Source organism: Dreissena polymorpha, chromosome 15 (genome assembly GCF_020536995.1).
Source record: "Dreissena polymorpha isolate Duluth1 chromosome 15, UMN_Dpol_1.0, whole genome shotgun sequence".
Taxonomy (NCBI): Eukaryota; Metazoa; Mollusca; class Bivalvia; order Myida; family Dreissenidae; genus Dreissena; species Dreissena polymorpha.
The window spans coordinates 49,533,570-49,544,517 of NC_068369.1; positions in this window are offsets into that span (position 1 = coordinate 49,533,570).

Consider the following 10,948-nt stretch of genomic DNA (forward strand, 5'->3'; position numbering starts at 1 on the left):
ACAAACCCATTCATTATGAGTTTCATCAAATTAAAGGTTCACACTTACGTCATACATTCCTCTTGTAAATCTTGACGCTTCGGATGAGGAATATCTGCTCGAGATTCACCCATCATGAGACGTTGTGAGACGCTGTGTGGGTGCAAGACTGGTCTTCAATCAAACGCGATTTCGTATTTTCGTCAACGTTACGGTCCGCCGTATATGGACGGTTGGTGTCTGTTTGGTAGGCAGGTTTACCAAAGGCAATGTTAACGGCGTCCGTCTAAGAAACAAGGTTGGATGAATGTAAATGTAGACATTACTACATTGACTTTGAAATATCGCTTTTATCGATAAATCCTCCGTGAAAAGGTAAACGGTGAAAAAACACGCCAATGAAATATATATGTATATATGTATGTTACTTTATCTATTGTGCATCGATTTCCATGAACTCGGTCTTATTCAACGCAGAAATGAATTTCCTTTCTGGAAAGGTACATATCTTGTGTACATGTAAATGAACGTAGGTCACGCGCATTGTGTATCGTGTTATTTCTTAAAATTTGACCCAGCGTTTGTCAAAATATTACAATACATGTACATTTCCAGAAAGGGTAGTTATTTCTGCATTGAATAAGTCGTGATTCCTAAAATTTTGATTTTCTCAGGCAACCGTGTAGGTCAAGTTCACGGGCGGGTTCACACATTAGATAATTGTTATGTTTAATCTGAAATTGCAAACAAACCGTATTATCCATAATCATGAACAACTCTTGTTGGGATATTTTGACGCTTATCAATGGCCTTAGGACTTTTTAAACACGAAATGTGATCATTGAGCATGTTGATATAACGAGTTAAGATGGCAGGTTTCTATTGCAGAGTGATGTATGCCCGTGCACTCTATAACATTTAATAAGTCTATGGAAAAAAACTGTACTATAGGATTCTGGATAAAATTTAAAAAACGGGATTTATTTAAAGAAAAACGCCCAATGGTATCACGTGTCAAGTACTCGAAACGTATTAAGACGGCACCTACTCATGCCAGCGTGGTGGTACTCTTAACCCCTCGATGAATTAAGATTCTCTACCTAAGTGCGTGAATACTGGAATCGGCGGACTTCGCAAAGGAACCACCAGACGATCAACGGGCAAGAAGGTGATTCTCAGCAAGGCCTTGTGGCACGCTACGGGCACGACAAGACACAAAAGAAATCGTGGACGTCCATTACATCCGTCTCTGTCTCAAGCCGTCTCGACCCTGTTCGTCGACGAACTGCGAAAATCTTCCTCACTGAAATCTAAGTCATCACACGAGTCATTCTGCCATCATCAACCTCGCCCCATCGATCAAAACAACAAGTGCTGTGGCGACGGGCGAACGACGAACCGGCAGATGCTGGCACACTGGAAGCCGTAGGCGTAATCCTGCACGCAGGCGGTTTAGGTCATTGGTTCCCCCTTAAGTTACAAGGAGCAGCAGTGGAGTCCGGCAGATACATAGACGACTGAGCAGCCCTCTCTAGGAATCCACCGCTCACTTACAGGTATGAGGAAGGGGCTAGAAAAGGTGCCCTAATAATTGCTCGCTCAAACCTTCCCAAGACTGCTTATCGCGGCTGGAAGGGGGCCCTACACCAGCAGTCGGAACGAAAAGAAAACAAATAGAACGAGAACAGTTCTTCTCACATAAGACGTATTTTACGTGCGCAAACCTGTGCGCAGGTACCATACAGACATACCACACTAGAATAGCTCTGATATGGAACGAACTCGTCAGATACGGAATTGACATCGTAGACTTCCCAGTAAGCTCCCGTTTATGGAAGGAAGGAAGCATTGTACTATGCTCAGCTCCTAAGCCTTCACCCAGAAGAAGTGAAAACAAAGTTCTACGCAGACCTACATACCGTCATTACCGAGTCCTTGGGCACAATGAAGTGGGCCAATGCAACATGAATGGTCTTCTTTTGCCCCAAACATGCGCGAAGCAAGAACCGCTGATCACAAACACGATCTTCCGCCAACCAACCCGTAACTGAACGTCATGGATGCACCCTCGTTCAATACACTGGCATCTTATTGACTATGTTTCCGTGAGAAAGAGGGATTTATACTAAAGCCACAGACACATACATATGAGCCGTGATCTGTGAAAAGAGGTTTTAATGCATGTGCGTAAAGTGTCGTCCCAGATTGACCTGTGCAGTCCGCACAGGCTAATCAGGGAAGACACTTTCAGCTTTTATTACAATAATAGTTTGAAGAAAGTATATTCTTAGAAAAGTCCAATTTAGGCGGAAAGTATCGTCCATATTTGCCTGTAAGGACTGCACAGGCTAATCTGGGACGACAATTAACGCACATGCATCAAACCCCCTTTTTTCCAGATCACGGCCGATATGATACATACGAAATGAAAACATACTTAAGAAATGCTTACACAGGATTAATGGTTGAAACCGGCAATAACACGGTTTTTAAAAAACCCACAAAAGTTCTCATTTTGCAACAAATAATTTGTGTCAGTCTTTCCGATTATGTGCTTTAAAAATCGTATGTAAGTTTAAAGTGTTTGCATGTAATTTGTTACTGTTTAACCAGTTTGTTCTGTTTTGCTGACTGCCTCGTGAAGTTCGCGTTTTGCATCGCGTATTTTGTAATTTTGATAAATCTGTTTTTTCTGTTTTCATGACCCACATACCATTTAAATAGCGAATGCTTATAAAATAAACAACTAAGGCTTTATTTACTGAAAACAGCGTACTATGTAACTGGCAATTTAAACGTTAATTTATAATATGCTTGAATACAAGTTCAGAAGAAAGAGTCCCTGAGCACCGCGACACTGAACGCTTTATACCCTTGCAAATACTGTTTGTACAGTCAAAACTTGCTGAGGACTTACGCGTATATACGATCGTATTACTATTTTTAAATCGATAAAACGATATTGTATTAACGACTTTAATACATTTCAAACGAAGTCGAGAATAACAACGTAACGTGTTTTTTTCAATGGCAAATAATGTTTTGCTTTCTTGTACTCAAAACAGGTACTCAGTTGTGTAATCCCAATCGATTTGTGCAAATTCGTTCATAGGAAACATGGACAAATTGTGGTCAATTATATATCAAACACGAGTCAATTTGTCGGTATTGGCATTAATTTGCTCGTGAATTTTCCATGAAGTAAGAACATAAGAAGTATTTGATGTTTTATATAATCAGTCCTGTTCATAAATTAATTTGATATTGCGATAATAATATGAGTCGTGTACTGAGAAAACTGGGCTTAATGCATGTGCCTACAGTCCGCACAGGCTTATCAGGGACGACAATTTCCGCTTAAGCTAGATTTTTGGTAAAAAGGGACTTCCTTTAAGCAAAACAATCTATTAAAGCTGAAAATGTCGTTCTTGATCAGCCTGTGCGGCTACAAAGCTAATCTGGGACGACCGTTAACGCACATGCATTATGCCCAGTTTTCTCAGAACACGAATTATATATTCACATTGCAATCGTGTAGGCTCTCGTTACGCGAGCTTGATTATTTAAACTATTTGTTAAGAGGCACATCAACTGTTTTTTTTATAAGAAGAGACTATCTGCAAACCAAAAATAACGTAAAAGCGGAAAGTGTCGTCCCTGATTAGCCTGTACGGACTTCACAGGCTAATCTGGGACGACACTTTACGCACATGCATCAAACCCTCTTTTCACAGAGTACGGCCCGTATTTAATCTTTGTCAGAATGCCTTTTGAAATGTGGTCTCATGGGATCTTTCGAATGAATCGCAGCACTTATTAGTATTTGTGTGTGCAAAATTAAAATAATCTTGTATATTTTATGTACAATTAAGTTATAAATTAACAGAACTTATAATTCAGAGCTCCTGTTATCGAGATACAATTCTTATTCGGAACATCACTTACAATAAACTGCAATAATGTAGTGGTAGAAAATAGCGTTTCATTAGTAAACGAATAATTGAGCATAACATGAAAGAAAACGTATTTCGTGAAACGTATTTTGTGCCCATAATATTGAACAGGAGGAGTGCAAACTGGTATTTTTTTTTTAATTCGGCGGTCGAAAATGAAAATGCGAGGAAATGAATGTGTCAACCAGATACTTCAATAACAACAAAAGTTTTGTGTTAGTAACGTTTGATGATGTCATGAGGGAAAGCTGTCGCTTTTAATAATTTAAGAAGAATCGGAAATCAAAGTTATGCTATTGAAGCATGTGGGAAGGAGAAATGCGGATACAATATCAAAGGAAGAACATTTTGTCATATGAAAATAGTGTTTACGAAAGGGAGTTTAAAGCCATAGCGCAACTAAGACCACTGGGACTTTTAACCCATGTATGCTCAGTGGACTCTCCCACTATTCTAAATTGGATCAATTTCATTCCAAAATTAGGGATGTCTAGTATTTTTATTTATATATTTAGAATATTTCTTACAGAAATTCCTGTAAGCAAACAGCGCATCTGAGTCTGCGCTGTTTGCCAAGGCTTTTTTTCTAGACGCTAGGCATAAATGGGTTAATGCATGACATATTTTAAATACACATAAAATTATTCTTTGAACGAAAACACTTGGGTTTCACGTCATAAACAAACTGTTGTTTGTTTTTAAGAAGCTTATAGGAATTTCAATATACCGAATTAATATACGCACCAACGTTAAAATAATGTTGTTGTTTTTTTGTTTGTTATAAAGCTGCATATCCTTTTTGTATAGATGATAACTATCTTTTTTGGAAATAAGTAATGAAACTTAAAAATAAATAAGCAATTATATATAGGGTCTTGTTTCATATTTCTCATTCTGACGTTTAACAACATGCCTGTATAATTAACGGCTATGTTTTATTTGTGTTTGTTTTATGAAAACAACAAAAAAGATGTAAAGAAAATTATTTGGTTTTCAGTAGTTTTAAGTTTAGGTTCTTTCAAAATCGGTATACGAATTAAATATGTGTTTATTTTCGTATTAAGGTTGTCAAATTTAAGAAGAAAAACGAAAATACGGTATGTGGACGGACTCTGTATCCACTGACCATTGCCAATAAGTTTGCAACGACTGCATTTAATTTAACTCAGTGTTCTTTCATGAATATTATGCACATTACACGGACTTTGTTTGAAACTAAATATTTTTTCTTTTATCAATGTTGTATTTGCTCTAATAATCTGAGTGCATTGTCGTCTATTTGCTTAGCGACAGTTTAGGTAGTTTGTTAAATGTACTAATTACTTCAAGTTCTAATTGACCTACAATTTCGCTGCGTACTCGTTCTATCATTTGGAATTCCGCTGAAAATTTATGGAAACAAAACAGGAGAAAACAAGTAGTCCATAATAGAAGTTGGTACTTTGAAATTCTAAATTATGTCTGAAAACACTTTAAAAAAATAACAATCTTCTTTCTTCTTCTCATCCATTTCACATAAAACCACACCGGGTCTCTGCGCAAAGGTAGGATTCCAAAACTTCAGAACTAATCTGTAATCTTCCGTTTTGAAATTCATTACTGATTCATGTGCAGGTAATGTAGACAGAAGATTTTATCGCGATAACATGGACGATAAAACTCTCTTTTTAGAGACCTCTTGTGAACTATAAAAATTATCTGTGATTTCCATAAGCGGAGCGTATCAACTTTTAGTCTCCTCTAATATTCCCCTGATGATCTAACAACTGCGTGATGGGTATATATTATTTATTCCCTTACTTATAGACTTAAATCATCCGCCCCAGTGTTAGCCTTTGAATCTTGCAAGTCATAGTTAAAAACAAAACTTGGCATAGGTCAACGCCAAGGTTTCAAATAACACTCGTACAGACCAAGAGCAGATTATAAAGGGGTCATGCTCTGTAAAAAAGGGGTTTAATGCATGTGCGTAAAGTGTCGTCCCAGATGGGACGACACTTTACGCAAATGCATTAAACCCCTTTTTCACAGATCACAGTCAATATAGTTATTGTAACAGTTCTGATAATATGTTAACTTTAGTAACCTAACGCCCATCATCAGCAATCTTATGCCCTTACTTACCCGACCAATCATAGGCAGTATTTTCAGCTCAAAAGTCAAAGTAGCATTAAAGGATCAGTCTTTATCAATTTCATTCGCGTGCGCTTCATAGTTTTATTTCGACCCATGGTGCAAAAAGGTACCTTGTGTACTTTAAATTTAACGGTATGTGGTACCATTTTGCACCAATGGAGCGATTTGATATAAACCAACAATACAATTTTACATTGAAACAATTCAACCGATATTTCATAGTCCTGAGTAACTGTACTAAATGAGTCTGAGAAAACTGGACATAATGCATGTGCGCAAAGTGTCGTCCCAGATTAGCCTGTGCAGTCCGCACAGGCTAATCAGGGACGACACTTTCCGCATTAATTGGATTTTTGCTAAGAAGAGACTTCATTTTAACGAAAATGTACTGCACAGGCTGATCTGGGACGACACCTTACGCACAAGCATTATGCCCAGTTTTCTCAGAAATAAATCTGTTAACAGGCTGATTCAGATTATAAATAAAAGTGGGATGCAATCACGTGGCAGACAATTTGGCGACGTCCATTCCGAGATTCGTATTTTTCGCCATTGTATGACCTTGAATACCTTTCTTAATGCCGCTCACATTCCAGGCATATAAGCGAGAAAGTGATAAGAACAATAGTAGATTGCAACACTATCTGATTTGAAAGAAGCAATGTATCTAACTCGGCCGAACTACAATTTGATTATTGCCCATTCGCGTGCGTGAGCATTAGGATAAGATGTTTATAAATACTTTTTGTTACGTTAGTTTTTTTACTTGTAAAAAGCTTTTGTATTTGCTGAAGAATTCCCGTATATATCAACCACGCAGTATAATATTAAACCCTCTCCCATTCAGATGCAAAGTGAAAATGACTATGTGCAAACAGCATAAAACCAGAACAGCTTTGGAATAACTCGCAATTTGTTCAGGTTTTATGCTGTTTGCTACTCACAAGTATCTAAGTGTTGGAAAGGAAGCCTTACACACTTGAAGAAAGGCCTTTAATTTCAAAGTACTTTCTAAGGGACTACACATGCTGAAAATACGTATCTAAGTGGTAAAGGGTCAAAACACTCACATACGCATTTCAGGCCATGGTATGTTAAGCCTAGCCGATTCGATAAATTATGCAATGATAGAATAGTAACATATTCTCTGTATGAAGTGGGCATTACAACATAAAACAAGCAATAGATGAGTTTTACATTCCCAAGTTGGGGGATGATCACAACGAGGAAATCAAGTTCAGTAAGATATGCCATCGAGATTTTTTCCGCCAAACCGTGCTTTATTATTTATGAAATCGTTAAATTGTTTGATCATAGAACCACTTTATGAACATATAGTGTATACGTGTAACAAAAATTGTAAAAGTGCACGTGACAAATACGTACTCCACATGGCACCAGACACACTTTGGCGTCGTTTTATTACAATAAATATGATAACGTGATATTATTTAAGAAATAATATATTTCTATCATGGTTTGTTGTCGAATAACCCACAGTGAGGAGTATAGATGCCCATCTATACAACTTACTGTGGGTTATTCGACAACTAACCATCACAGAAAAATATTATTTCGATTCTAACACGATTCTAATTGATTTGGTTCAAGTTTTAGGACGTGAACTATATTTTTAATACTCCGCCTTTCTTAGTACAAAGTTCACTATTTAGTGACGTCATTGAATTGTACAAACATATGACGTCGTTTTCATTTACAAATATTTTGCAAATGACGTCGCTTTCATTGAAAACAACAATCGTAGAAACTTAATGACGTCACGTTTATTGATGCTACTGGAAAGCTTACATGCTATAAATGTTTTCTGAATTACGTTTCCTAACAAATAACATTCTTTGTAGGCGTGGTTATGCCAATAATCACCAAATATACAATTAGTTGTTTCATTACACTTATATACATGCTACATTTATTACATTTCTTTTAGAGCGGGTTTTAGCACGTGCATTTTAATGCAATATTTTCTTTATTTATTCGGAACTATTTTCGAAACATTAAGCTCCGCCCATAAGTTATTGCAGAATAACCCACGCTTGATTTCCTTCTTTGTCTATAGAAAACAAGTCACGTGCCGTGTTAGAATTCAGAATTTTTCTTTCTCTGCAGCTTGGAACTATAGCGAGAAGAGAGAGAAAAGAAGAGTATACCACTTTTATAAAGATCACATGATGAAACTATTTGAGCCTTGTTTTGGGATTACTGGGCTTAATGCATAAGCGTAAAGTGTTATCCCAGTTTAGCCTGTGCAATCCGCACAGGCTAATCAGGGACGACACTTTCCGCCAAAACTTGATTTTCGATACAAAGGGACTTCCTTGAAACTAAAAATACCAAAAAATCGTAAAGTGTTGCCCATGATAAGCCTGTCCAGACTGCACAGGCTAATCTCGGACGACACTTTACGCACATGCATTAAGCCCAGTTTTCTCAGAACAAGACCCATATAGTGTATACGTGTAACAAAATTGTAACAGTACATGTTACAATTAAGTATTCCACATGGTACCATGGTAATCAGTGCAGTAACTCAGGTGTCATTGTTTCGACATTGACTTCATGAAATGTGGATAAAATAATAAAATAGACATTTAAGTTTAAGGTAAATAAAACTTCACATAATATAACACAAGATTGATATTAATAAGATCAACATTACATATTTATAAAAATAGTTTCTAGAGAGCATAAAAGGCGCATGACTGTATAGAATGACAATTAACACTTTCTTGTTGAGTTGTTTGGTATAAATTGTTAAACTTATGTGTTTATCTATGTTTTCTTATTTTATTGTTCTTACTAGTGATCTTTTAATATATTTGGACCGTGTTCTGTGAAAAAGGGGTTTAATGCATGTGCGTAAAGTGTCGTCCCAGATTAGCCTGTGCCGTCCGCATAGGCTAATCAGGGACGACACTTTCCGCTTTTATGATATTTTTCGTTTAAAGAACGTCTCTCCGTGCTCAAAGTGAGCTTCTGTAATCATCCTATGTCAAGCGTCCAGCATCATTTGGTGTGCGGTATGTGTGTATCGAAATATTTCAGATCGTTACAAATCTAGAGGCCACGTTTTCCATCTCATCTTTATGGAACTTAGTCAGAAAATATTGGACTGTTTGAACATTATATAAAGATAGAATTTTAGTCACGTGTTTAAAACTAGGTCACTATGTCAAATCATAGCAAAATCGTGTAACCATTCTTGAGTTCACAATAGTGGTCTAAAACAGTGTATTCCTAAGGGCATAAGGAATATACTGGACTATACATTCCCAGGGTATGACACGCAAAGCGTACGTAAGTGTTAATATAGTATTGTATTGACTGTTACTATCATTAAATACGTATTTATAATATGACATTTGACTATACTATTATACAAAGTTTGTATTAATATTTAATTATAATTAGCATTGCACCTATCACTCCAATAATTATAAGAATGCGGTACCATATTACTAGAATCAGCCCGGGTATGTTTCCGCGCAAGATGTATGATACGTTGGTGGGATTTACTGCCTCTTTCCCAAAGACCAAGATCTTGTCAGTTATCAGAATGTCCAGTAGATATTTGGACAGCTATCGTACGTATTTTTACTTGGAATTTCAATATCCTTGAAGTTTTCATTATTTCCGTCTAGTGTAATCGGTAACGGGATCTTTATTTACGTACGATACATTATTTGGTTCTTAACAGTTAATTATTCTGTCCATTACGGTCTTAGTGGATGTTGTATTTGTAGTGTTTCATTTTCAGTTAGTATTAAATGTTACCATTCTTCATTTTATGCAAATTAGCGTTAAGCGCTAATATTCTATAATCCATAATAGATGTAAATAATCAAAGAAGTCGACAGTGTAAACAGCCCATTTTATTCTCTGTAATATCCGAGAAAACACTGTGTTAATTTATTAAACAAGATAAACATTTGCATGCATAAATATCATTTATGATATATACGTACATATGCAACGATATTGATTTCTAATATATATTAATAAATCACACAGAATATTGTTCAATTTCACTAACAGTTTTCAGGCATTAACATTATTTTGTTAAATCATAAAATAAAGAAATTATTTATTTATGAGAAGACAGTACTATTTGTTTTACTAATATGATACTTATAAAATAGCAATTATCATTAATACACAATATATATTTATTTGGATATTGCGCAGTCAAATAACTTTCCTAAATACTCTACACTGAATGTAGGTGAAACAAATTAAAGTAGTAAACAATAATTTAAGTATGAATATATTTATTTGCAGCAAACAATAATTTAGGTTTGAAAATAAATAAGTATCAACAGCTCACCTGTAATATCCGAGAAAACACTGTGGTGAGTCCCCCGCAGTGTTTTCTTAAATATTCTTCCAGATGCAACTTTCTGAAACCTGATCAGGCTTTTCCTAATACGTTTCTCACGTGATCCTATGTGGTCTCACGTGGTACGCTGATTCACCTACTTTTTTATATTTGTTCGGGTCAAAGTTGTTAACCCTTGGTCATGGAACTTTCCAGAAGTTTCTATTGCTTACGTTTGCGTTCTTGATTTGGTAAACAATTTAGATTGGAATGTGCTATTCTTTGTTAGCTTAGTAAGCTGTTTTCTTATAGTACATCAATATGATAGAGTTTGTAGCTCACCTGGCACAAAAAGTATTCCGGTGTGGTTTTGTGAAAACTGGGCTTATGAACTGCGCAATTCCTTAAGTATTTCTAACAACGTACAATAGTTATTCTAAACAATATGCAATAGTTATTTTAAACAATATGCATTAGTTATTTTAAACAATATGCAATAATTATTTTAAAATTTTGTTAATTGAAATTAATTAAAACTTTATTAATT